Source organism: Leptosomus discolor, chromosome 23 (assembly GCF_034619465.1).
Source record: "Leptosomus discolor isolate bLepDis1 chromosome 23, bLepDis1.hap2, whole genome shotgun sequence".
NCBI lineage: Eukaryota > Metazoa > Chordata > Aves > Leptosomiformes > Leptosomidae > Leptosomus > Leptosomus discolor.
Window position 1 is genome coordinate 3,353,869 of NC_141413.1, and position 24,007 is coordinate 3,377,875.

Here is a 24,007-nt window from a genome sequence, read left to right on the forward strand (position 1 = left end):
ACATCTTTGGAGAAGCGGGGCTTGCCAGCATAAGATGGAGACCTCACAGAGCCTCTCTGGGGCAAACAACTTCAGCCAAGGGGAAGAGGTCCCCGGCTGTCTGCACTGCTCTCAGAAACGCTTGCAGCTGTGGGAACCGTTAGCACAAAGACGCTGTTTTGGAGGAGTCTGCGAGCAATTCAAAAGAAGGAATCAAGCCACCAGCTCCCAAGTGCCCAGTGTTGGAGCAAACGCTTGGAGACACTTGACAATCTTCCCAGCACAGCTTTACTCATGAAATGCAAACAGGGTGAAACCACCGGCTGTACCAACCGTCCTTTTCCTTCTGCTTAACGGCAGCAGTTGCTGCTCAGAGTGAGGGTGGACCGTAGTCCTTCTTGTCTCCCTCCGGCACAAACACACGCCTCAAACAAAAAAAGCCTGGGCAAGATACAGCAGGGAACGGCGCGCAGTGGGGATGTGCTCTTCAGCAAACCGGCCCCAGCCGGGAGCGTCACGCTGCCCAAGGGTCTTCTTCCATAGCGAGCACCTGAAGGTTGATTAGTTGGGGCAAACGCAGCCACCAGACGGGCATTTTGCTGCCCCACCCATCACCTCGGAGAAAGGCTTTCTTTCCCTGGCACCAAGGGCACAAGGGAAACCTGTGAGGCTCTGTCAGGACCCCCCCAGTTCTTTGTCTTCTTTCTCACTCCCCTTACCTGGGCTTTCTTCCACATGTCGTGGGAGTGACTTGTGAAACTCAGGAGCGGAAGATGGTGCTTGGGCAACCTGAGATCTGGAAAGCAGAAGACAACAAAAATGAAGCCATGATGAGCATCTCGCCAAACCCCACCGCACCCTTGCCCTCCAGCAAGAAAATGCCCAGAGCGGGAACACGTCCAAAGCGCCTTGCAGAGCTGATAAAGGCCGTGTGTCCATCACAAGCATGTCACTGCCCCAAGGACAGAGCACACCCTGGCCCTGGTGTCTTCTTCCAAGACTCTCACCTTTCTGGGGGCTTGACTCCTACCGCTTGCTCGCCCTTGCCATCTTCTGCTTTCAGCCCCTGTGATGCCAAGGGGGAAAGCTGCCTTTGATGAACGGGGCTCTTCTCAGTAGGACATCCTGCAAGTGAGACAGAAGAAACCTCCTCAGTACAACGTCATCTTTGTGGCAGCCCAGACAAGAAGCACATGCAGAGCTGTTCAGTCCAGTGGGGAAACCAGCTGTGGCAGCACTCCTCAGGGCCTTGGGGGTCTCATTTCCCGGGAGGACTCAGGCAGCAGTGAAACCTTTCTCTCATCCAATTCCGCAGGTCCAGAGTGCAACTTTCACCCCTGTGGTATTCCTCATCTAGGATCCTTTTTCCCTAGGACATCTTTGGAAAAGCAGAGCTTGCCAGCATAGGATGGAGACCTCACAGAGCCTCTCTGGGGCAAACAACTTCAGCCAAGGGGAAGAGGTCCCCGGCTGTCTGCACTACTCTCAGACACGCTTGCAGCTGTGGGCACCGTTAGCCCAAAGACATTGTTTAGGAAGAGTCTGCGAGCAACTCAAAAGAAGGAATCGAGCCACCAGCTCCCAAGTGCCCGGTGTTGGAGCGCACGCTTGGAGCCACTTGACAAACATCCCAACACAGCTTTACTCATGAAACGCAAACAGGGTGAAACCACCGGCTGTACCAACCGTCCTTTTCCTTCTGCTTAATGGCAGCAGTTGCTGCTCAGAGTGAGGGTGGACCGCAGTCCTTCTTGTCTCCCTCCGGCACAAACACACGCCTCAAACAAAAAAAGCCTCGGCAAGATACAGCAGGGAACGGCGCGCAGTGGGGATGTGCTCTTCAGCAAACCAGCCCCAGACGGGAGCGTCACGCTGCCCAAGAGTCTTCTTCCATAGTGAGCCCCTGAAGGCTGATTAGTTGGGGCAAACGCAGCCACCAGACGGGCATTTTGCTGCCCCACCCATCACCTCGGAGAAAGGCTTTCTTTCCCTGGCACCAAGGACACAAGGGAAACCTGTGAGCCTCTGTCAGGACCCCTCCAGTTCTTTGTTTTCTTTCTCACTCCCCTTACCTTGGCTTTTTTCCACACGTTGTCTTGGAAGCCACTTCAGAGCCCCCAGAGGGAAAGGTGGTGCTTGGAAAACCTTAGACCTGGAAAGAAGAAGACCACAAAAATGAAGCCATGATGAGCATCTCGCCAAACCGCACTGCACCCTTGCCCTCCAGCAAGAAAATGTCCAGAGCGGGAACACGTCCAAAGTGCCTTGCAGAGCTGATAAAGGCCGTGTGTCCATCACAAGCATGTCACTCCCCCAAGGACAAGAGCACAGCCTGGCCGCGGTGTTTTTCTACAAGACTCACCCTGGCAGCGGAGGCAATGACTCAAAGGAAAAGTTTGTTATCTTAAGAACTCTCTTCCCAGGAGGAGTCCCTGCAAGTGAAACACAAGAAACCACCTCAGAGCAATGACCTTGTGGCAGCTCACACAACAAGCACATGCAGAACTACTTGCTCAGCTGGGAAACCACCTGTGCTCTACAGCAGACCAGCCCCAGCCGGGAGAGTCACGCTGCCCAAGGGTCTTCTTCCATAGCGAGCCCCTGAAGGCTGATTAGTTGGGGCAAACGCAGCCACCAGACGGGCATTTTGCTGCCCCACCCATCACCTCGGAGAAAGGCTTTCTTTCCCTGGCACCAAGGACACAACGGAAACCTGCGAGCATCTGTCAGGATCCCTCCAGTTCTTTGTCTTCTTTATCACTCCCCTTACCTGGGCGTTTTCCCACGTGTTGTCGTGGGAGTGACTTGTGAAACTCAGGAGCGGAAGATGGTGCTTTGGCAAACTGAGATCTGGAAAGCAGAAGACAACAAAAATGAAGCCATGAGGAGCGTCTCGCCAAACCCCACCGCACCCTTGCCCTCCAGCAAGAAAATGCCCAGCGCGGGAACACGTCCAAAGCGCCTTACAGAGATGATAAAGGCCGTGTGTCCATCACAAGCATGTCACTGCCCCAAGGACAGAGCACACCCTGGCCCTGGGGTCTTCTTCCAAGACTCTCACCTTTCTGGGGGCTTGACTCCTACAGCTTGCTCGCCCTTGCCATCTTCTGCTTTCAGCCCCTGTGATGCCAAGGGGGAAAGCTGCCTTTGATGAAGGGCGCTCTTCTCAGGAGGACACCCTGCAAGTGAGACAGAAGAAACCTCCTCAGTACAACGTCATCTTTGTGGCAGCCCAGACAAGAAGCACATGCAGAGCTGCTCAGTCCTGTGGGGAAACCAGCTGTGGCAGCACTCCTCAGGGCCTTGGGGGTCTCATTTCCCAGGAGGACTCAGGCAGCAGTGAACCCTTTCTCTCATCCAATTCCGCAGGTCCAGAGTGCAACTTTCACCCCTGTGGTATTCCTCATCTAGGATCCTTTTTCCCTAGGACAACTTTTAAAAGCGGGGCTTGCAAGCATAAGATGGAGACCTCACAGAGCCTCTCTGGGGCAAACAACTTCAGCCAATGGGAAGAGGTCCTCGGCTGTCTGCACTGCTCTCGGACACGCTTGCAGCTGTGGGCACCATTAGCCCAAAGACGCTGTTTTGGAGGAGTCTGCGAGCAATTCAAAAGAAGGAATCAAGCCACCAGCTCCCAAGTGCCCAGTGTTGGAGCGCACGCTTGGAGACACTTGACAAACTTCCCAACACAGCTTTACTCATGAAACGCAAACAGGGTGAAACCACCGGCTGTACCAACCGTCCTTTTCCTTCTACTTAATGGCAGCAGTTGCTGCTCAGACTGAGGGTGGACCGCAGTCCATGTTGTCTCCCTCCGGCACAAACACACGCCTCAAACAAAAAAAGCCTCGGCAAGATACAGCAGGGAACGACGCGCAGTGGGGATGTGCTCTTCAGCAAACCAGCCCCAGCCGGGAGCGTCACGCTGCCCAAGGGTCTTCTCCCATAGCGAGCCCCTGAAGGCTGATTAGTTGGGGCAAACGCGGCCACCAGACGGGCATTTTGCTGCCCCACCCATCACCTCGGAGAAAGGCTTTCTTTCCCTGGCACCAAGGGCACAAGGGAAACCTGTGAGCCTCTGTCAGGACCCCTCCAGTTCTTTGTTTTCTTTCTCACTCCCCTTACCTGGGCTTTCTTCCACACGTTGTCTTGGAAGCCACTTCAGAGCCCCCCGAGGGTAAGGTGGTGCTTGGAAAACCTTAGACCTGGAAAGAAGAAGACCACAAAAATGAAGCCATGATGAACATCTCGCCAAACCCCACCGCACACTTGCCCTCCAGCAAGAAAATGCCCAGTCCAGGGACACGTCCAAAGTGCCTTGCAGAGCTGATAAAGGCCGTGTGTCCATCACAAGCATGTCACTACCCCAAGGACAAGGGCACAGCCTGGCGGCGGTGTTTTTCTACAAGACTCACCCTGGCAGCGGAGGCAATGACTCAAAGGAAAAGTTTGTTATCTTAAGAACTCTCTTCCCAGGAGGAGTCCCTGCAAGTGAAACACAAGAAACCACCTCAGAGCAATGACCTTGTGGCAGCTCACACAACAAGCACATGCAGAACTACTTGCTCAGCTTGGGAAACCACCTGTGCTCTTCAGCAGACCAGCCCCAGCCGGGAGCGTCAACCTTCCCAAGGGTCTTCTTCCATAGCGAGCCCCTGAAGGCTGATTAGTTGGGGCAAACGCAGCCACCAGACGGGCATTTTGCTGCCCCACCCATCACCTCGGAGAAAGGCTTTCTTTCCCTGGCACCAAGGGCACAAGGGAAACCTGCGAGCCTCTGTCAGGACCCCTCCAGTTCTTTGTCTTCTTTCTCACTCCCCTTACCTGGGCGTTTTCCCACGTGTTGTCGTGGGAGTGACTTGTAAAACTCAGGAGCGGAAGATGGTGCTAGGGCAACCTGAGATCTGGAAAGCAGAAGACAACAAAAATGAAGCCATGATGAGCATCTCGCCAAACCCCACCGCACCCTTGCCCTCCAGCAAGAAAATGCCCATCGCAGGAACACGTCCAAAGCGCCTTGCAGAGCTGATAAAGGCCGTGTGTCCATCACAAGCATGTCACTGCCCCAAGGACAGAGCACACCGTGGCCCTGGGGTCTTCTTCCAAGACTCTCACCCTTCTGGGGGCTTGACTCCTACAGCTTGCTCGCCCTTGCCATCTTCTGCTTTCAGCCCCTGTGATGCCAAGGGGGAAAGCTGCCTTTGATGAAGGGGGCTCTTCTCAGGAGGACATCCTGCAAGTGAGACAGAAGAAACCTCCTCATTACAACGTCATCTTTGTGGCAGCCCAGACAAGAAGCACATTCAGAGCTGCTCAGTCCTGTAGGGAAACCAGCTGTGGCAGCACTCCTCAGGGCCTTGGGGATCTCATTTCCCGGGAGGACTCAGGCAGCAGTGAACCCTTTCTCTCATCCAATTCCGCAGGTCCAGAGTGCAACTTTCACCCCTGTGGTATTCCTCATCTAGGATCCTTTTTCCCTAGGACATCTTTGGAGAAGCGGGGCTTGCCAGCATAAGATGGAGACCTCACAGAGCCTCTCTGGGGCAAACAACTTCAGCCAAGGGGAAGAGGTCCCCGGCTGTCTGCACTGCTCTCAGACACGCTTGCAGCTGTGGGCACCATCAGTCCAAAGACGCTGTTTCGGAGGAGTCAGCGAGCAATTCCAGAAGAAGGGATCAAGCTAACAGCTCCCAAGTGCCCAGTGTTGGAGCAAACGCTTGGAGACACTTGACAATCTTCCCAACACAGCTTTACTCATGAAATGCAAACAGGGTGAAACCACCGGCTGTACCAACCATCCTCTTCCTTCTGCTTAACGGCAGCAGTTGCTGCTCAGAGTGAGGGTGGACCGTAGTCCTTCTTGTCTCCCTCCGGCACAAACACACGCCTCAAACAAAAAAAGCCTCGGCAAGATACAGCAGGGAACGGCGTGCAGTGGGGATGTGCTCTTCAGCAAACCAGCCCCAGCCGGGAGCGTCACGCTGCCCAAGGGTCTTCTTCCATAGCGAGCCCCTGAAGGCTGATTAGTTGGGGCAAACGCAGCCACCAGACGGGCATTTTGCTGCCCCACCCATCACCTCGGAGAAAGGCTTTCTTTCCCTGGCACCAAGGGCACAAGGGAAACCTGTGAGGCTCTGTCAGGACCCCCCCAGTTCTTTGTCTTCTTTCTCACTCCCCTTACCTGGGCTTTCTTCCACATGTCGTGCGAGTGACTTGTGAAACTCAGGAGCGGAAGATGGTGCTTGGGCAACCTGAGATCTGGAAAGCAGAAGACAACAAAAATGAAGCCATGATGAGCATCTCGCCAAACCCCACCGCACCCTTGCCCTCCAGCAAGAAAATGACCAGCGCGGGAACAAGTCCAAAGCGCCTTGCAGAGCTAATAAAGGCCGTGTGTCCATCACAAGCATGTCACTGCCCCAAGGACAGAGCACACCCTGGCCCTGGGGTCTTCTTCCAAGACTCTCACCTTTCTGGGGGCTTGACTCCTACCGCTTGCTCGCCCTTGCCATCTTCTTCTTTCAGCCCCTGTGATGCCAAGGGGGAAAGCTGCCTTTGATGAACGGGGCTCTTCTCAGTAGGACATCCTGCAAGTGAGACAGAAGAAACCTCCTCAGTACAACGTCATCTTTGTGGCAGCCCAGACAAGAAGCACATGCAGAACTGCTCAGTCCTGTAGGGAAACCAGCAGTGGCAGCACTCCTCAGGGCCTTGGGGGTCTCATTTCCCGGGAGGACTCAGGCAGCAGTGAACCCTTTCTCTCATCCAATTCCGCAGGTCCAGAGTGCAACTTTCACCCCTGTGGTATTCCTCATCTAGGATCCTTTTTCACTAGGACATCTTTGGAAAAGCGGGGCTTGCCAGCATAAGATGGAGACCTCACAGAGCCTCTCTGGGGCAAACAACTTCAGCCAAGGGGAAGAGGTCCCCGGCTATCTGCACTGCTCTCAGACACGCTTGCAGCTGTGGGCACCGTTAGCCCAAAGACGCTGTTTTGGAGGAGTCTGCGAGCAATTCAAAAGAAGGGATCAAGCTACCAGCTCCCAAGTGCCCAGTGTTGGAGCAAACGCTTGGAGACACTTGACAATCTTCCCAACACAGCTTTACTCATGAAATGCAAACAGGGTGAAACCACCAGCTGTACCAACCGTCCTCTTCCTTCTGCTTAACGGCAGCAGTTGCTGCTCAGAGTGAGGGTGGACCGTAGTCCTTCTTGTCTCCCTCCGGCACAAACACACGCCTCAAACAAAAAAAGCCTGGGCAAGATACAGCAGGGAAGGGCGCGCAGTGGGGATGTGCTCTTCAGCAAACCAGCCCCAGCCGGGAGCGTCACGCTACCCAAGGGTCTTCTTCCATAGCGAGCCCCTGAAGGCTGATTAGTTGGGGCAAACGCAGCCACCAGACGGGCATTTTGCTGCCCCACCCATCACCTCGGAGAAAGGCTTTCTTTCCCTGGCACCAAGGGCACAAGGGAAACCTGTGAGCCTCTGTCAGGACCCCCCCAGTTCTTTGTCTTCTTTCTCACTCCCCTTACCTGGGCTTTCTTCCACATGTCGTGGGAGTGACTTGTGAAACTCAGGAGCGCAAGATGGTGCTTGGGCAACCTGAGATCTGGAAAGCAGAAGACAACAAAAATGAAGCCATGATGAGCATCTCGCCAAACCCCACCGCACCCTTGCCCTCCAGCAACAAAATGACCAGCGCGGGAACACGTCCAAAGCGACTTGCAGAGCTGATAAAGGCCGTGTGTCCATCACAAGCATGTCACTGCCCCAAGGACAGAGCACACCCTGGCCCTGGGGTCTTCTTCCAGGACTCTCACCCTTCTGGGGGCTTGACTCCTACAGCTTGCTCGCCCTTGCCATCTTCTGCTTTCAGCCCCTGTGATGCCAAGGGGGAAAGCTGCCTTTGATGAAGGGGGCTCTTCTCAGGAGGACATCCTGCAAGTGAGACAGAAGAAACCTCCTCAGTACAACGTCATCTTTGTGGCAGCCCAGACAAGAAGCACATGCAGAGCTGCTCAGTCCTGTGGGGAAACCAGCTGTGGCAGCACTCCTCAGGGCCTTGGGGGTCTCATTTCCCGGGAGGTCTCAGGCAGCAGTGAACCCTTTCTCTCATCCAATTCCACAGGCCCAGAGTGCAACTTTCACCCCTGTGGTATTCCTCATATAGGATCCTTTTTCACTAGGACATCTTTGGAGAAGCGGGGCTTGCCAGCATAAGATGGAGACCTCACAGAGCCTCTCTGGGGCAAACAACTTCAGCCAAGGGGAAGAGGTCCCCGGCTGTCTGCACTGCTCTCAGACACGCTTGCAGCTGTGGGCACCATCAGTCCAAAGACGCTGTTTCGGAGGAGTCAGCGAGCAATTCCAGAAGAAGGGATCAAGCTACCAGCTCCCAAGTGCCCAGTGTTGGAGCAAACGCTTGGAGACACTTGACAATCTTCCCAACACAGCTTTACTCATGAAATGCAAACAGGGTGAAACCACCGGCTGTACCAACCGTCCTCTTCCTTCTGCTTAACGGCAGCAGTTGCTGCTCAGAGTGAGGGTGGACCGTAGTCCTTCTTGTCTCCCTCCGGCACAAACACACGCCTCAAACAAAAAAAGCCTTGGCAAGATACAGCAGGGAACGGCGCGCAGTGGGGATGTGCTCTTCAGCAAACCAGCCCCAGCCGGGAGCGTCACGCTGCCCAAGGGTCTTCTTCCATAGCGAGCCCCTGAAGGCTGATTAGTTGGGGCAAACGCAGCCACCAGACGGGCATTTTGCTGCCCCACCCATCACCTCGGAGAAAGGCTTTCTTTCCCTGGCACCAAGGGCACAAGGGAAACCTGTGAGCCTCTGTCAGGACCCCCCCAGTTCTTTGTCTTCTTTCTCACTCCCCTTACCTGGGCTTTCTTCCACATGTCGTGGGAGTGACTTGTGAAACTCAGGAGCGCAAGATGGTGCTTGGGCAACCTGAGATCTGGAAAGCAGAAGACAACAAAAATGAAGCCATGATGAGCATCTCGCCAAACCCCACCGCACCCTTGCCCTCCAGCAAGAAAATGCCCATCGCAGGAACACGTCCAAAGCGCCTTGCAGAGCTGATAAAGGCCGTGTGTCCATCACAAGCATGTCACTGCCCCAAGGACAGAGCACACCCTGGCCCTGGGGTCTTCTTCCAAGACTCTCACCCTTCTGGGGGCTTGACTCCTACAGCTTGCTCGCCCTTGCCATCTTCTGCTTTCAGCCCCTGTGATGCCAAGGGGGAAAGCTGCCTTTGATGAAGGGGGCTCTTCTCAGGAGGACATCCTGCAAGTGAGACAGAAGAAACCTCCTCAGTACAACGTCATCTTTGTGGCAGCCCAGACAAGAAGCACATGCAGAACTGCTCAGTCCTGTAGGGAAACCAGCTGTGGCAGCACTCCTCAGGGCCTTGGGGGTCTCATTTCCCGGGAGGACTCAGGCAGCAGTGAACCCTTTCTCTCATCCAATTCCGCAGGTCCAGAGTGCAACTTTCACCCCTGTGGTATTCCTCATCTAGGATCCTTTTTCCCTAGGACATCTTTGGAGAAGCGGGGCTTGCCAGCATAAGATGGAGACCTCACAGAGCCTCTCTGGGGCAAACAACTTCAGCCAAGGGGAAGAGGTCCCCGGCTGTCTGCACTGCTCTCAGACACGCTTGCAGCTGTGGGCACCATCAGTCCAAAGACGCTGTTTCGGAGGAGTCAGCGAGCAATTCCAGAAGAAGGGATCAAGCTACCAGATCCCAAGTGCCCAGTGTTCGAGCAAACGCTTGGAGACACTTGACAATCTTCCCAACACAGCTTTACTCATGAAATGCAAACAGGGTGAAAGCACCGGTTGTACCAACCGTCCTCTTCCTTCTGCTTAACGGCAGCAGTTGCTGCTCAGAGTGAGGGTGGACCGTAGTCCTTCTTGTCTCCCTCCGGCACAAACACACGCCTCAAACAAAAAAAGCCTTGGCAAGATACAGCAGGGAACGGCGCGCAGTGGGGATGTGCTCTTCAGCAAACCAGCCCCAGCCGGGAGCGTCACGCTACCCAAGGGTCTTCTTCCATAGCGAGCCCCTGAAGGCTGATTAGTTGGGGCAAACGCAGCCACCAGACGGGCATTTTGCTGCCCCACCCATCACCTCGGAGAAAGGCTTTCTTTCCCTGGCACCAAGGGCACAAGGGAAACCTGTGAGCCTCTGTCAGGACCCCCCCAGTTCTTTGTCTTCTTTCTCACTCCCCTTACCTGGGCTTTCTTCCACATGTCGTGCGAGTGACTTGTGAAACTCAGGAGCGCAAGATGGTGCTTGGGCAACCTGAGATCTGGAAAGCAGAAGACAACAAAAATGAAGCCATGATGAGCATCTCGCCAAACCCCACCGCACCCTTGCCCTCCAGCAAGAAAATGCCCATCGCAGGAACACGTCCAAAGCGCCTTGCAGAGCTGATAAAGGCCGTGTGTCCATCACAAGCATGTCACTGCCCCAAGGACAGAGCACACCCTGGCCCTGGGGTCTTCTTCCAAGACTCTCACCCTTCTGGGGGCTTGACTCCTACAGCTTGCTCGCCCTTGCCATCTTCTGCTTTCAGCCCCTGTGATGCCAAGGGGGAAAGCTGCCTTTGATGAAGGGGGCTCTTCTCAGGAGGACATCCTGCAAGTGAGACAGAAGAAACCTCCTCAGTACAACGTCATCTTTGTGGCAGCCCAGACAAGAAGCACATGCAGAACTGCTCAGTCCTGTAGGGAAACCAGCTGTGGCAGCACTCCTCAGGGCCTTGGGGGTCTCATTTCCCGGGAGGACTCAGGCAGCAGTGAACCCTTTCTCTCATCCAATTCCGCAGGTCCAGAGTGCAACTTTCACCCCTGTGGTATTCCTCATCTAGGATCCTTTTTCCCTAGGACATCTTTGGAGAAGCGGGGCTTGCCAGCATAAGATGGAGACCTCACAGAGCCTCTCTGGGGCAAACAACTTCAGCCAAGGGGAAGAGGTCCCCGGCTGTCTGCACTGCTCTCAGACACGCTTGCAGCTGTGGGCACCATCAGTCCAAAGACGCTGTTTCGGAGGAGTCAGCGAGCAATTCCAGAAGAAGGGATCAAGCTACCAGATCCCAAGTGCCCAGTGTTCGAGCAAACGCTTGGAGACACTTGACAATCTTCCCAACACAGCTTTACTCATGAAATGCAAACAGGGTGAAAGCACCGGTTGTACCAACCGTCCTCTTCCTTCTGCTTAACGGCAGCAGTTGCTGCTCAGAGTGAGGGTGGACCGTAGCCCTTCTTGTCTCCCTCCGGCACAAACACACGCCTCAAACAAAAAAAGCCTTGGCAAGATACAGCAGGGAACGGCGCGCAGTGGGGATGTGCTCTTCAGCAAACCAGCCCCAGCCGGGAGCGTCACGCTGCCCAAGGGTCTTCTTCCATAGCGAGCCCCTGAAGGCTGATTAGTTGGGGCAAACGCAGCCACCAGACGGGCATTTTGCTGCCCCACCCATCACCTCGGAGAAAGGCTTTCTTTCCCTGGCACCAAGGGCACAAGGGAAACCTGTGAGGCTCTGTCAGGACCCCCCCAGTTCTTTGTCTTCTTTCTCACTCCCCTTACCTGGGCTTTCTTCCACATGTCGTGGGAGTGACTTGTGAAACTCAGGAGCGGAAGATGGTGCTTGGGCAACCTGAGATCTGGAAAGCAGAAGACAACAAAAATGAAGCCATGATGAGCATCTCGCCAAACCCCACCGCACCCTTGCCCTCCAGCAAGAAAATGCCCAGCGCGGGAACACGTCCAAAGCGCCTTACAGAGATGATAAAGGCCGTGTGTCCATCACAAGCATGTCACTGCCCCAAGGACAGAGCACACCCTGGCCCTGGGGTCTTCTTCCAAGACTCTCACCTTTCTGGGGGCTTGACTCCTACAACTTGCTCGCCCTTGCCATCTTCTGCATTCAGCCCCCGTGATGCCAAGGGGGAAAGCTGCCTCCGACGAAGGGGGCTGCTCTCAGGAGGACGCCCTGCAAGTGAGACAGAAGAAACCTCCTCAGTACAACGTCATCTTTGTGGCAGCCCAGACAAGAAGCACATGCAGAACTGCTCAGTCCTGTAGGGAAACCAGCTGTGGCAGCACTCCTCAGGGCCTTGGGGGTCTCATTTCCCGGGAGGACTCAGGCAGCAGTGAACCCTTTCTCTCATCCAATTCCGCAGGTCCAGAGTGCAACTTTCACCCCTGTGGTATTCCTCATCTAGGATCCTTTTTCCCTAGGACATCTTTGGAGAAGCGGGGCTTGCCAGCATAAGATGGAGACCTCACAGAGCCTCTCTGGGGCAAACAACTTCAGCCAAGGGGAAGAGGTCCCCGGCTGTCTGCACTGCTCTCAGACACGCTTGCAGCTGTGGGCACCACCAGTCCAAAGACACTGTTTCGGAGGAGTCAGCGAGCAATTCCAGAAGAAGGGATCAAGCTAACAGCTCCCAAGTGCCCAGTGTTGGAGCAAACGCTTGGAGACACTTGACAATCTTCCCAACACAGCTTTACTCATGAAATGCAAACAGGGTGAAACCACCGGCTGTACCAACCGTCCTCTTCCTTCTGCTTAACGGCAGCAGTTGCTGCTCAGAGTGAGGGTGGACCGTAGTCCTTCTTGTCTCCCTCCGGCACAAACACACGCCTCAAACAAAAAAAGCCTCGGCAAGATACAGCAGGGAAGGGCGCGCAGTGGGGATGTGCTCTTCAGCAAACCAGCCCCAGCCGGGAGCGTCACGCTGCCCAAGGGTCTTCTTCCATAGCGAGCCCCTGAAGGCTGATTAGTTGGGGCAAACGCAGCCACCAGACGGGCATTTTGCTGCCCCACCCATCACCTCGGAGAAAGGCTTTCTTTCCCTGGCACCAAGGGCACAAGGGAAACCTGTGAGCCTCTGTCAGGACCCCCCCAGTTCTTTGTCTTCTTTCTCACTCCCCTTACCTGGGCTTTCTTCCACATGTCGTGCGAGTGACTTGTGAAACTCAGGAGCGGAAGATGGTGCTTGGGCAACCTGAGATCTGGAAAGCAGAAGACAACAAAAATGAAGCCATGATGAGCATCTCGCCAAACCCCACCGCACCCTTGCCCTCCAGCAAGAAAATGCCCAGCGCGGGAACACGTCCAAAGCGCCTTACAGAGATGATAAAGGCCGTGTGTCCATCACAAGCATGTCACTGCCCCAAGGACAGAGCACACCCTGGCCCTGGGGTCTTCTTCCAAGACTCTCACCTTTCTGGGGGCTTGACTCCTACAACTTGCTCGCCCTTGCCATCTTCTGCATTCAGCCCCCGTGATGCCAAGGGGGAAAGCTGCCTCCGACGAAGGGGGCTGCTCTCAGGAGGACGCCCTGCAAGTGAGACAGAAGAAACCTCCTCAGTACAACGTCATCTTTGTGGCAGCCCAGACAAGAAGCACATGCAGAACTGCTCAGTCCTGTAGGGAAACCAGCTGTGGCAGCACTCCTCAGGGCCTTGGGGGTCTCATTTCCCGGGAGGACTCAGGCAGCAGTGAACCCTTTCTCTCATCCAATTCCGCAGGTCCAGAGTGCAACTTTCACCCCTGTGGTATTCCTCATCTAGGATCCTTTTTCCCTAGGACATCTTTGGAGAAGCGGGGCTTGCCAGCATAAGATGGAGACCTCACAGAGCCTCTCTGGGGCAAACAACTTCAGCCAAGGGGAAGAGGTCCCCGGCTGTCTGCACTGCTCTCAGACACGCTTGCAGCTGTGGGCACCACCAGTCCAAAGACACTGTTTCGGAGGAGTCAGCGAGCAATTCCAGAAGAAGGGATCAAGCTAACAGCTCCCAAGTGCCCAGTGTTGGAGCAAACGCTTGGAGACACTTGACAATCTTCCCAACACAGCTTTACTCATGAAATGCAAACAGGGTGAAACCACCGGCTGTACCAACCGTCCTCTTCCTTCTGCTTAACGGCAGCAGTTGCTGCTCAGAGTGAGGGTGGACCGTAGTCCTTCTTGTCTCCCTCCGGCACAAACACACGCCTCAAACAAAAAAAGCCTCGGCAAGATACAGCAGGGAAGGGCGCGCAGTGGGGATGTGCTCTTCAGCAAACCAGCCCCAGCCGGGAGCGTCACGCTGCCCAAGGGTCTTCTTCCATAGCGAGCCCCTGAAGGCTGATTAGTTGGGGCAAACGCAGCCACCAGACGGGCATTTTGCTGCCCCACCCATCACCTCGGAGAAAGGCTTTCTTTCCCTGGCACCAAGGGCACAAGGGAAACCTGTGAGCCTCTGTCAGGACCCCCCCAGTTCTTTGTCTTCTTTCTCACTCCCCTTACCTGGGCTTTCTTCCACATGTCGTGCGAGTGACTTGTGAAACTCAGGAGCGGAAGATGGTGCTTGGGCAACCTGAGATCTGGAAAGCAGAAGACAACAAAAATGAAGCCATGATGAGCATCTCGCCAAACCCCACCGCACCCTTGCCCTCCAGCAAGAAAATGCCCAGCGCGGGAACACGTCCAAAGCGCCTTACAGAGATGATAAAGGCCGTGTGTCCATCACAAGCATGTCACTGCCCCAAGGACAGAGCACACCCTGGCCCTGGGGTCTTCTTCCAAGACTCTCACCTTTCTGGGGGCTTGACTCCTACAACTTGCTCGCCCTTGCCATCTTCTGCATTCAGCCCCCGTGATGCCAAGGGGGAAAGCTGCCTCCGACGAAGGGGGCTGCTCTCAGGAGGACGCCCTGCAAGTGAGACAGAAGAAACCTCCTCAGTACAACGTCATCTTTGTGGCAGCCCAGACAGGACGCACATGCAGAGCTGCTCAGTCCTGTGGGGAAACCAGCTGTGGCAGCACTCCTCAGGGCCTTGGGGGTCTCATTTCCCGGGAGGACTCAGGCAGCAGTGAACCCTTTCTCTCATCCAATTCCGCAGGTCCAGAGTGCAACTTTCACCCCTGTGGTATTCCTCATCTAGGATCCTTTTTCCCTAGGACATCTTTGGAAAAGCGGGGCTTGCCAGCATAAGATGGAGACCTCACAGAGCCTCTCTGGGGCAAACAACTTCAGCCAAGGGGAAGAGGTCCCCGGCTGTCTGCACTGCTCTCAGACACGCTTGCAGCTGTGGGCACCACCAGTCCAAAGACGCTGTTTCGGAGGAGTCTGCGAGCAATTCCAGAAGAAGGGATCAAGCTAACAGCTCCCAAGTGCCCAGTGTTGGAGCAAACGCTTGGAGACACTTGACAATCTTCCCAACACAGCTTTACTCATGAAATGCAAACAGGGTGAAACCACCGGCTGTACCAACCGTCCTCTTCCTTCTGCTTAACGGCAGCAGTTGCTGCTCAGAGTGAGGGTGGACCGTAGTCCTTCTTGTCTCCCTCCGGCACAAACACACGCCTCAAACAAAAAAAGCCTTGGCAGATACAGCAGGGAACGGCGCGCAGTGGGGATGTGCTCTTCAGCAAACCAGCCCCAGCCGGGAGCGTCACGCTGCCCAAGGGTCTTCTTCCATAGCGAGCCCCTGAAGGCTGATTAGTTGGGGCAAACGCAGCCACCAGACGGGCATTTTGCTGCCCCACCCATCACCTCGGAGAAAGGCTTTCTTTCCCTGGCACCAAGGGCACAAGGGAAACCTGTGAGCCTCTGTCAGGACCCCCCCAGTTCTTTGTCTTCTTTCTCACTCCCCTTACCTGGGCTTTCTTCCACATGTCGTGGGAGTGACTTGTGAAACTCAGGAGCGGAAGATGGTGCTTGGGCAACCTGAGATCTGGAAAGCAGAAGACAACAAAAATGAAGCCATGATGAGCATCTCGCCAAACCCCACCACACCCTTGCCCTCCAGCAAGAAAATGCCCAGCGCGGGAACACGTCCAAAGCGCCTTGCAGAGCTGATAAAGGCCGTGTGTCCATCACAAGCATGTCACTGCCCCAAGGACAGAGCACACCCTGGCCCTGGGGTCTTCTTCCAAGACTCTCACCCTTCTGGGGGCTTGACTCCTACAGCTTGCTCGCCCTTGCCATCTTCTGCTTTCAGCCCCTGTGATGCCAAGGGGGAAAGCTGCCTTTGATGAAGGGGGCTCTTCTCAGGAGGACATCCTGCAAGTGAGACAGAAGAAACCTCCTCAGTACAACGTCATCTTTGTGGCAGCCCAGACAAGAAGCACATGCAGAACTGCTCAGTCCTGTAGGGAAACCAGCTGTGGCAGCACTCCTCAGGGCCTTGGGGGTCTCATTTCCCGGGAGGACTCAGGCAGCAGTGAACCCTTTCTCTCATCCAATTCCGCAGGTCCAGAGTGCAACTTTCACCCCTGTGGTATTCCTCATCTAGGATCCTTTTTCCCTAGGACATCTTTGGAGAAGCGGGGCTTGCCAGCATAAGATGGAGACCTCACAGAGCCTCTCTGGGGCAAACAACTTCAGCCAAGGGGAAGAGGTCCCCGGCTGTCTGCACTGCTCTCAGACACGCTTGCAGCTGTGGGCACCACCAGTCCAAAGACACTGTTTCGGAGGAGTCTGCGAGCAATTCCAGAAGAAGGGATCAAGCTACCAGCTCCCAAGTGCCCAGTGTTGGAGCAAACGCTTGGAGACACTTGACAATCTTCCCAACACAGCTTTACTCATGAAATGCAAACAGGGTGAAACCACCAGCTGTACCAACCGTCCTCTTCCTTCTGCTTAACGGCAGCAGTTGCTGCTCAGAGTGAGGGTGGACCGTAGTCCTTCTTGTCTCCCTCCGGCACAAACACACGCCTCAAACAAAAAAAGCCTTGGCAAGATACAGCAGGGAACGACGCGCAGTGGGGATGTGCTCTTCAGCAAACCAGCCCCAGCCGGGAGCGTCACGCTGCCCAAGGGTCTTCTTCCATAGCGAGCCCCTGAAGGCTGATTAGTTGGGGCAAACGCAGCCACCAGACGGGCATTTTGCTGCCCCACCCATCACCTCGGAGAAAGGCTTTCTTTCCCTGGCACCAAGGGCACAAGGGAAACCTGTGAGGCTCTGTCAGGACCCCCCCAGTTCTTTGTCTTCTTTCTCACTCCCCTTACCTGGGCTTTCTTCCACATGTCGTGGGAGTGACTTGTGAAACTCAGGAGCGGAAGATGGTGCTTGGGCAACCTGAGATCTGGAAAGCAGAAGACAACAAAAATGAAGCCATGATGAGCATCTCGCCAAACCCCACCACACCCTTGCCCTCCAGCAAGAAAATGCCCAGCGCGGGAACACGTCCAAAGCGCCTTGCAGAGCTGATAAAGGCCGTGTGTCCATCACAAGCATGTCACTGCCCCAAGGACAGAGCACACCCTGGCCCTGGGGTCTTCTTCCAAGACTCTCACCCTTCTGGGGGCTTGACTCCTACAGCTTGCTCGCCCTTGCCATCTTCTGCTTTCAGCCCCTGTGATGCCAAGGGGGAAAGCTGCCTTTGATGAAGGGGGCTCTTCTCAGGAGGACATCCTGCAAGTGAGACAGAAGAAACCTCCTCAGTACAACGTCATCTTTGTGGCAGCCCAGACAAGAAGCACATGCAGAACTGCTCAGTCCTGTAGGGAAACCAGCTGTGGCAGCACTCCTCAGGGCCTTGGGGGTCCCATTTCCCGGGAGGACTCAGGCAGCAGTGAACCCTTTCTCTCATCCAATTCCGCAGGTCCAGAGTGCAACTTTCACCCCTGTGGTATTCCTCATCTAGGATCCTTTTTCCCTAGGACATCTTTGGACAAGCGGGGCTTGCCAGCATAAGATGGAGACCTCACAGAGCCTCTCTGGGGCAAACAACTTCAGCCAAGGGGAAGAGGTCCCCGGCTGTCTGCACTGCTCTCAGACACGCTTGCAGCTGTGGGCACCATCAGTCCAAAGACGCTGTTTCGGAGGAGTCAGCGAGCAATTCCAGAAGAAGGGATCAAGCTACCAGATCCCAAGTGCCCAGTGTTCGAGCAAACGCTTGGAGACACTTGACAATCTTCCCAACACAGCTTTACTCATGAAATGCAAACAGGGTGAAAGCACCGGTTGTACCAACCGTCCTCTTCCTTCTGCTTAACGGCAGCAGTTGCTGCTCAGAGTGAGGGTGGACCGTAGCCCTTCTTGTCTCCCTCCGGCACAAACACACGCCTCAAACAAAAAAAGCCTTGGCAAGATACAGCAGGGAACGGCGCGCAGTGGGGATGTGCTCTTCAGCAAACCAGCCCCAGCCGGGAGCGTCACACTACCCAAGGGTCTTCTTCCATAGCGAGCCCCTGAAGGCTGATTAGTTGGGGCAAACGCAGCCACCAGACGGGCATTTTGCTGCCCCACCCATCACCTCGGAGAAAGGCTTTCTTTCCCTGGCACCAAGGGCACAAGGGAAACCTGTGAGCCTCTGTCAGGACCCCCCCAGTTCTTTGTCTTCTTTCTCACTCCCCTTACCTGGGCTTTCTTCCACATGTCGTGGGAGTGACTTGTGAAACTCAGGAGCGGAAGATGGTGCTTGGGCAACCTGAGATCTGGAAAGCAGAAGACAACAAAAATGAAGCCATGATGAGCATCTCGCCAAACCCCACCGCACCCTTGCCCTCCAGCAAGAAAATGCCCAGCGCGGGAACACGTCCAAAGCGCCTTACAGAGATGATAAAGGCCGTATGTCCATCACAAGCATGTCACTGCCCCAAGGACAGAGCACACCCTGGCCCTGGGGTCTTCTTCCAAGACTCTCACCTTTCTGGGGGCTTGACTCCTACAACTTGCTCGCCCTTGCCATCTTCTGCATTCAGCCCCCGTGATGCCAAGGGGGAAAGCTGCCTCCGACGAAGGGGGCTGCTCTCAGGAGGACGCCCTGCAAGTGAGACAGAAGAAACCTCCTCAGTACAACGTCATCTTTGTGGCAGCCCAGACAAGAAGCACATGCAGAACTGCTCAGTCCTGTAGGGAAACCAGCTGTGGCAGCACTCCTCAGGGCCTTGGGGGTCTCATTTCCCGGGAGGACTCAGGCAGCAGTGAACCCTTTCTCTCATCCAATTCCGCAGGTCCAGAGTGCAACTTTCACCCCTGTGGTATTCCTCATCTAGGATCCTTTTTCCCTAGGACATCTTTGGAGAAGCGGGGCTTGCCAGCATAAGATGGAGACCTCACAGAGCCTCTCTGGGGCAAACAACTTCAGCCAAGGGGAAGAGGTCCCCGGCTGTCTGCACTGCTCTCAGACACGCTTGCAGCTGTGGGCACCACCAGTCCAAAGACACTGTTTCGGAGGAGTCTGCGAGCAATTCCAGAAGAAGGGATCAAGCTACCAGCTCCCAAGTGCCCAGTGTTGGAGCAAACGCTTGGAGACACTTGACAATCTTCCCAACACAGCTTTACTCATGAAATGCAAACAGGGTGAAACCACCGGCTGTACCAACCGTCCTCTTCCTTCTGCTTAACGGCAGCAGTTGCTGCTCAGAGTGAGGGTGGACCGTAGTCCTTCTTGTCTCCCTCCGGCACAAACACACGCCTCAAACAAAAAAAGCCTCGGCAAGATACAGCAGGGAAGGGCGCGCAGTGGGGATGTGCTCTTCAGCAAACCAGCCCCAGCCGGGAGCGTCACGCTGCCCAAGGGTCTTCTTCCATAGCGAGCCCCTGAAGGCTGATTAGTTGGGGCAAACGCAGCCACCAGACGGGCATTTTGCTGCCCCACCCATCACCTCGGAGAAAGGCTTTCTTTCCCTGGCACCAAGGGCACAAGGGAAACCTGTGAGCCTCTGTCAGGACCCCCCCAGTTCTTTGTCTTCTTTCTCACTCCCCTTACCTGGGCTTTCTTCCACATGTCGTGCGAGTGACTTGTGAAACTCAGGAGCGGAAGATGGTGCTTGGGCAACCTGAGATCTGGAAAGCAGAAGACAACAAAAATGAAGCCATGATGAGCATCTCGCCAAACCCCACCGCACCCTTGCCCTCCAGCAAGAAAATGCCCAGCGCGGGAACACGTCCAAAGCGCCTTACAGAGATGATAAAGTCCGTGTGTCCATCACAAGCATGTCACTGCCCCAAGGACAGAGCACACCCTGGCCCTGGGGTCTTCTTCCAAGACTCTCACCTTTCTGGGGGCTTGACTCCTACATCTTGCTCGCCCTTGCCATCTTCTGCATTCAGCCCCCGTGATGCCAAGGGGGAAAGCTGCCTCCGACGAAGGGGGCTGCTCTCAGGAGGACGCCCTGCAAGTGAGACAGAAGAAACCTCCTCAGTACAACGTCATCTTTGTGGCAGCCCAGACAGGACGCACATGCAGAGCTGCTCAGTCCTGTGGGGAAACCAGCTGTGGCAGCACTCCTCAGGGCCTTGGGGGTCTCATTTCCCGGGAGGACTCAGGCAGCAGTGAACCCTTTCTCTCATCCAATTCCGCAGGTCCAGAGTGCAACTTTCACCCCTGTGGTATTCCTCATCTAGGATCCTTTTTCCCTAGGACATCTTTGGAAAAGCGGGGCTTGCCAGCATAAGATGGAGACCTCACAGAGCCTCTCTGGGGCAAACAACTTCAGCCAAGGGGAAGAGGTCCCCGGCTGTCTGCACTGCTCTCAGACACGCTTGCAGCTGTGGGCACCACCAGTCCAAAGACGCTGTTTCGGAGGAGTCTGCGAGCAATTCCAGAAGAAGGGATCAAGCTAACAGCTCCCAAGTGCCCAGTGTTGGAGCAAACGCTTGGAGACACTTGACAATCTTCCCAACACAGCTTTACTCATGAAATGCAAACAGGGTGAAACCACCGGCTGTACCAACCGTCCTTTTCCTTCTGCTTAACGGCAGCAGTTGCTGCTCAGATTGAGGGTGGACCGTAGTCCTTCTTGTCTCCCTCCGGCACAAACACACGCCTCAAACAAAAAAAGCCTTGGCAGATACAGCAGGGAACGGCGCGCAGTGGGGATGTGCTCTTCAGCAAACCAGCCCCAGCCGGGAGCGTCACGCTGCCCAAGGGTCTTCTTCCATAGCGAGCCCCTGAAGGCTGATTAGTTGGGGCAAACGCAGCCACCAGACGGGCATTTTGCTGCCCCACCCATCACCTCGGAGAAAGGCTTTCTTTCCCTGGCACCAAGGGCACAAGGGAAACCTGTGAGCCTCTGTCAGGACCCCCCCAGTTCTTTGTCTTCTTTCTCACTCCCCTTACCTGGGCTTTCTTCCACATGTCGTGGGAGTGACTTGTGAAACTCAGGAGCGGAAGATGGTGCTTGGGCAACCTGAGATCTGGAAAGCAGAAGACAACAAAAATGAAGCCATGATGAGCATCTCGCCAAACCCCACCACACCCTTGCCCTCCAGCAAGAAAATGCCCAGCGCGGGAACACGTCCAAAGCGCCTTGCAGAGCTGATAAAGGCCGTGTGTCCATCACAAGCATGTCACTGCCCCAAGGACAGAGCACACCCTGGCCCTGGGGTCTTCTTCCAAGACTCTCACCCTTCTGGGGGCTTGACTCCTACAGCTTGCTCGCCCTTGCCATCTTCTGCTTTCAGCCCCTGTGATGCCAAGGGGGAAAGCTGCCTTTGATGAAGGGGGCTCTTCTCAGGAGGACATCCTGCAAGTGAGACAGAAGAAACCTCCTCAGTACAACGTCATCTTTGTGGCAGCCCAGACAAGAAGCACATGCAGAACTGCTCAGTCCTGTAGGGAAACCAGCTGTGGCAGCACTCCTCAGGGCCTTGGGGGTCTCATTTCCCGGGAGGACTCAGGCAGCAGTGAACCCTTTCTCTCATCCAATTCCGCAGGTCCAGAGTGCAACTTTCACCCCTGTGGTATTCCTCATCTAGGATCCTTTTTCCCTAGGACATCTTTGGAAAAGCGGGGCTTGCCAGCATAAGATGGAGACCTCACAGAGCCTCTCTGGGGCAAACAACTTCAGCCAAGGGGAAGAGGTCCCCGGCTGTCTGCACTGCTCTCAGACACGCTTGCAGCTGTGGGCACCACCAGTCCAAAGACGCTGTTTCGGAGGAGTCTGCGAGCAATTCCAGAAGAAGGGATCAAGCTAACAGCTCCCAAGTGCCCAGTGTTGGAGCAAACGCTTGGAGACACTTGACAATCTTCCCAACACAGCTTTACTCATGAAATGCAAACAGGGTGAAACCACCGGCTGTACCAACCGTCCTTTTCCTTCTGCTTAACGGCAGCAGTTGCTGCTCAGATTGAGGGTGGACCGTAGTCCTTCTTGTCTCCCTCCGGCACAAACACACGCCTCAAACAAAAAAAGCCTTGGCAGATACAGCAGGGAACGGCGCGCAGTGGGGATGTGCTCTTCAGCAAACCAGCCCCAGCCGGGAGCGTCACGCTGCCCAAGGGTCTTCTTCCATAGCGAGCCCCTGAAGGCTGATTAGTTGGGGCAAACGCAGCCACCAGACGGGCATTTTGCTGCCCCACCCATCACCTCGGAGAAAGGCTTTCTTTCCCTGGCACCAAGGGCACAAGGGAAACCTGTGAGGCTCTGTCAGGACCCCCCCAGTTCTTTGTCTTCTTTCTCACTCCCCTTACCTGGGCTTTCTTCCACATGTCGTGGGAGTGACTTGTGAAACTCAGGAGCGGAAGATGGTGCTTGGGCAACCTGAGATCTGGAAAGCAGAAGACAACAAAAATGAAGCCATGATGAGCATCTCGCCAAACCCCACCACACCCTTGCCCTCCAGCAAGAAAATGCCCAGCGCGGGAACACGTCCAAAGCGCCTTGCAGAGCTGATAAAGGCCGTGTGTCCATCACAAGCATGTCACTGCCCCAAGGACAGAGCACACCCTGGCCCTGGGGTCTTCTTCCAAGACTCTCACCCTTCTGGGGGCTTGACTCCTACAGCTTGCTCGCCCTTGCCATCTTCTGCTTTCAGCCCCTGTGATGCCAAGGGGGAAAGCTGCCTTTGATGAAGGGGGCTCTTCTCAGGAGGACATCCTGCAAGTGAGACAGAAGAAACCTCCTCAGTACAACGTCATCTTTGTGGCAGCCCAGACAAGAAGCACATGCAGAACTGCTCAGTCCTGTAGGGAAACCAGCTGTGGCAGCACTCCTCAGGGCCTTGGGGGTCTCATTTCCCGGGAGGACTCAGGCAGCAGTGAACCCTTTCTCTCATCCAATTCCGCAGGTCCAGAGTGCAACTTTCACCCCTGTGGTATTCCTCATCTAGGATCCTTTTTCCCTAGGACATCTTTGGAGAAGCGGGGCCTGCCAGCATAAGATGGAGACCTCACAGAGCCTCTCTGGGGCAAACAACTTCAGCCAAGGGGAAGAGGTCCCCGGCTGTCTGCACTGCTCTCAGACACGCTTGCAGCTGTGGGCACCACCAGTCCAAAGACACTGTTTCGGAGGAGTCTGCGAGCAATTCCAGAAGAAGGGATCAAGCTAACAGCTCCCAAGTGCCCAGTGTTGGAGCAAACGCTTGGAGACACTTGACAATCTTCCCAACACAGCTTTACTCATGAAATGCAAACAGGGTGAAACCACCAGCTGTACCAACCGTCCTCTTCCTTCTGCTTAACGGCAGCAGTTGCTGCTCAGAGTGAGGGTGGACCGTAGTCCTTCTTGTCTCCCTCCGGCACAAACACACGCCTCAAACAAAAAAAGCCTTGGCAAGATACAGCAGGGAAGGGCGCGCAGTGGGGATGTGCTCTTCAGCAAACCAGCCCCAGCCGGGAGCGTCACGCTGCCCAAGGGTCTTCTTCCATAGCGAGCCCCTGAAGGCTGATTAGTTGGGGCAAACGCAGCCACCAGACGGGCATTTTGCTGCCCCACCCATCACCTCGGAGAAAGGCTTTCTTTCCCTGGCACCAAGGGCACAAGGGAAACCTGTGAGGCTCTGTCAGGACCCCCCCAGTTCTTTGTCTTCTTTCTCACTCCCCTTACCTGGGCTTTCTTCCACATGTCGTGGGAGTGACTTGTGAAACTCAGGAGCGGAAGATGGTGCTTGGGCAACCTGAGATCTGGAAAGCAGAAGACAACAAAAATGAAGCCATGATGAGCATCTCGCCAAACCCCACCACACCCTTGCCCTCCAGCAAGAAAATGCCCAGCGCGGGAACACGTCCAAAGCGCCTTGCAGAGCTGATAAAGGCCGTGTGTCCATCACAAGCATGTCACTGCCCCAAGGACAGA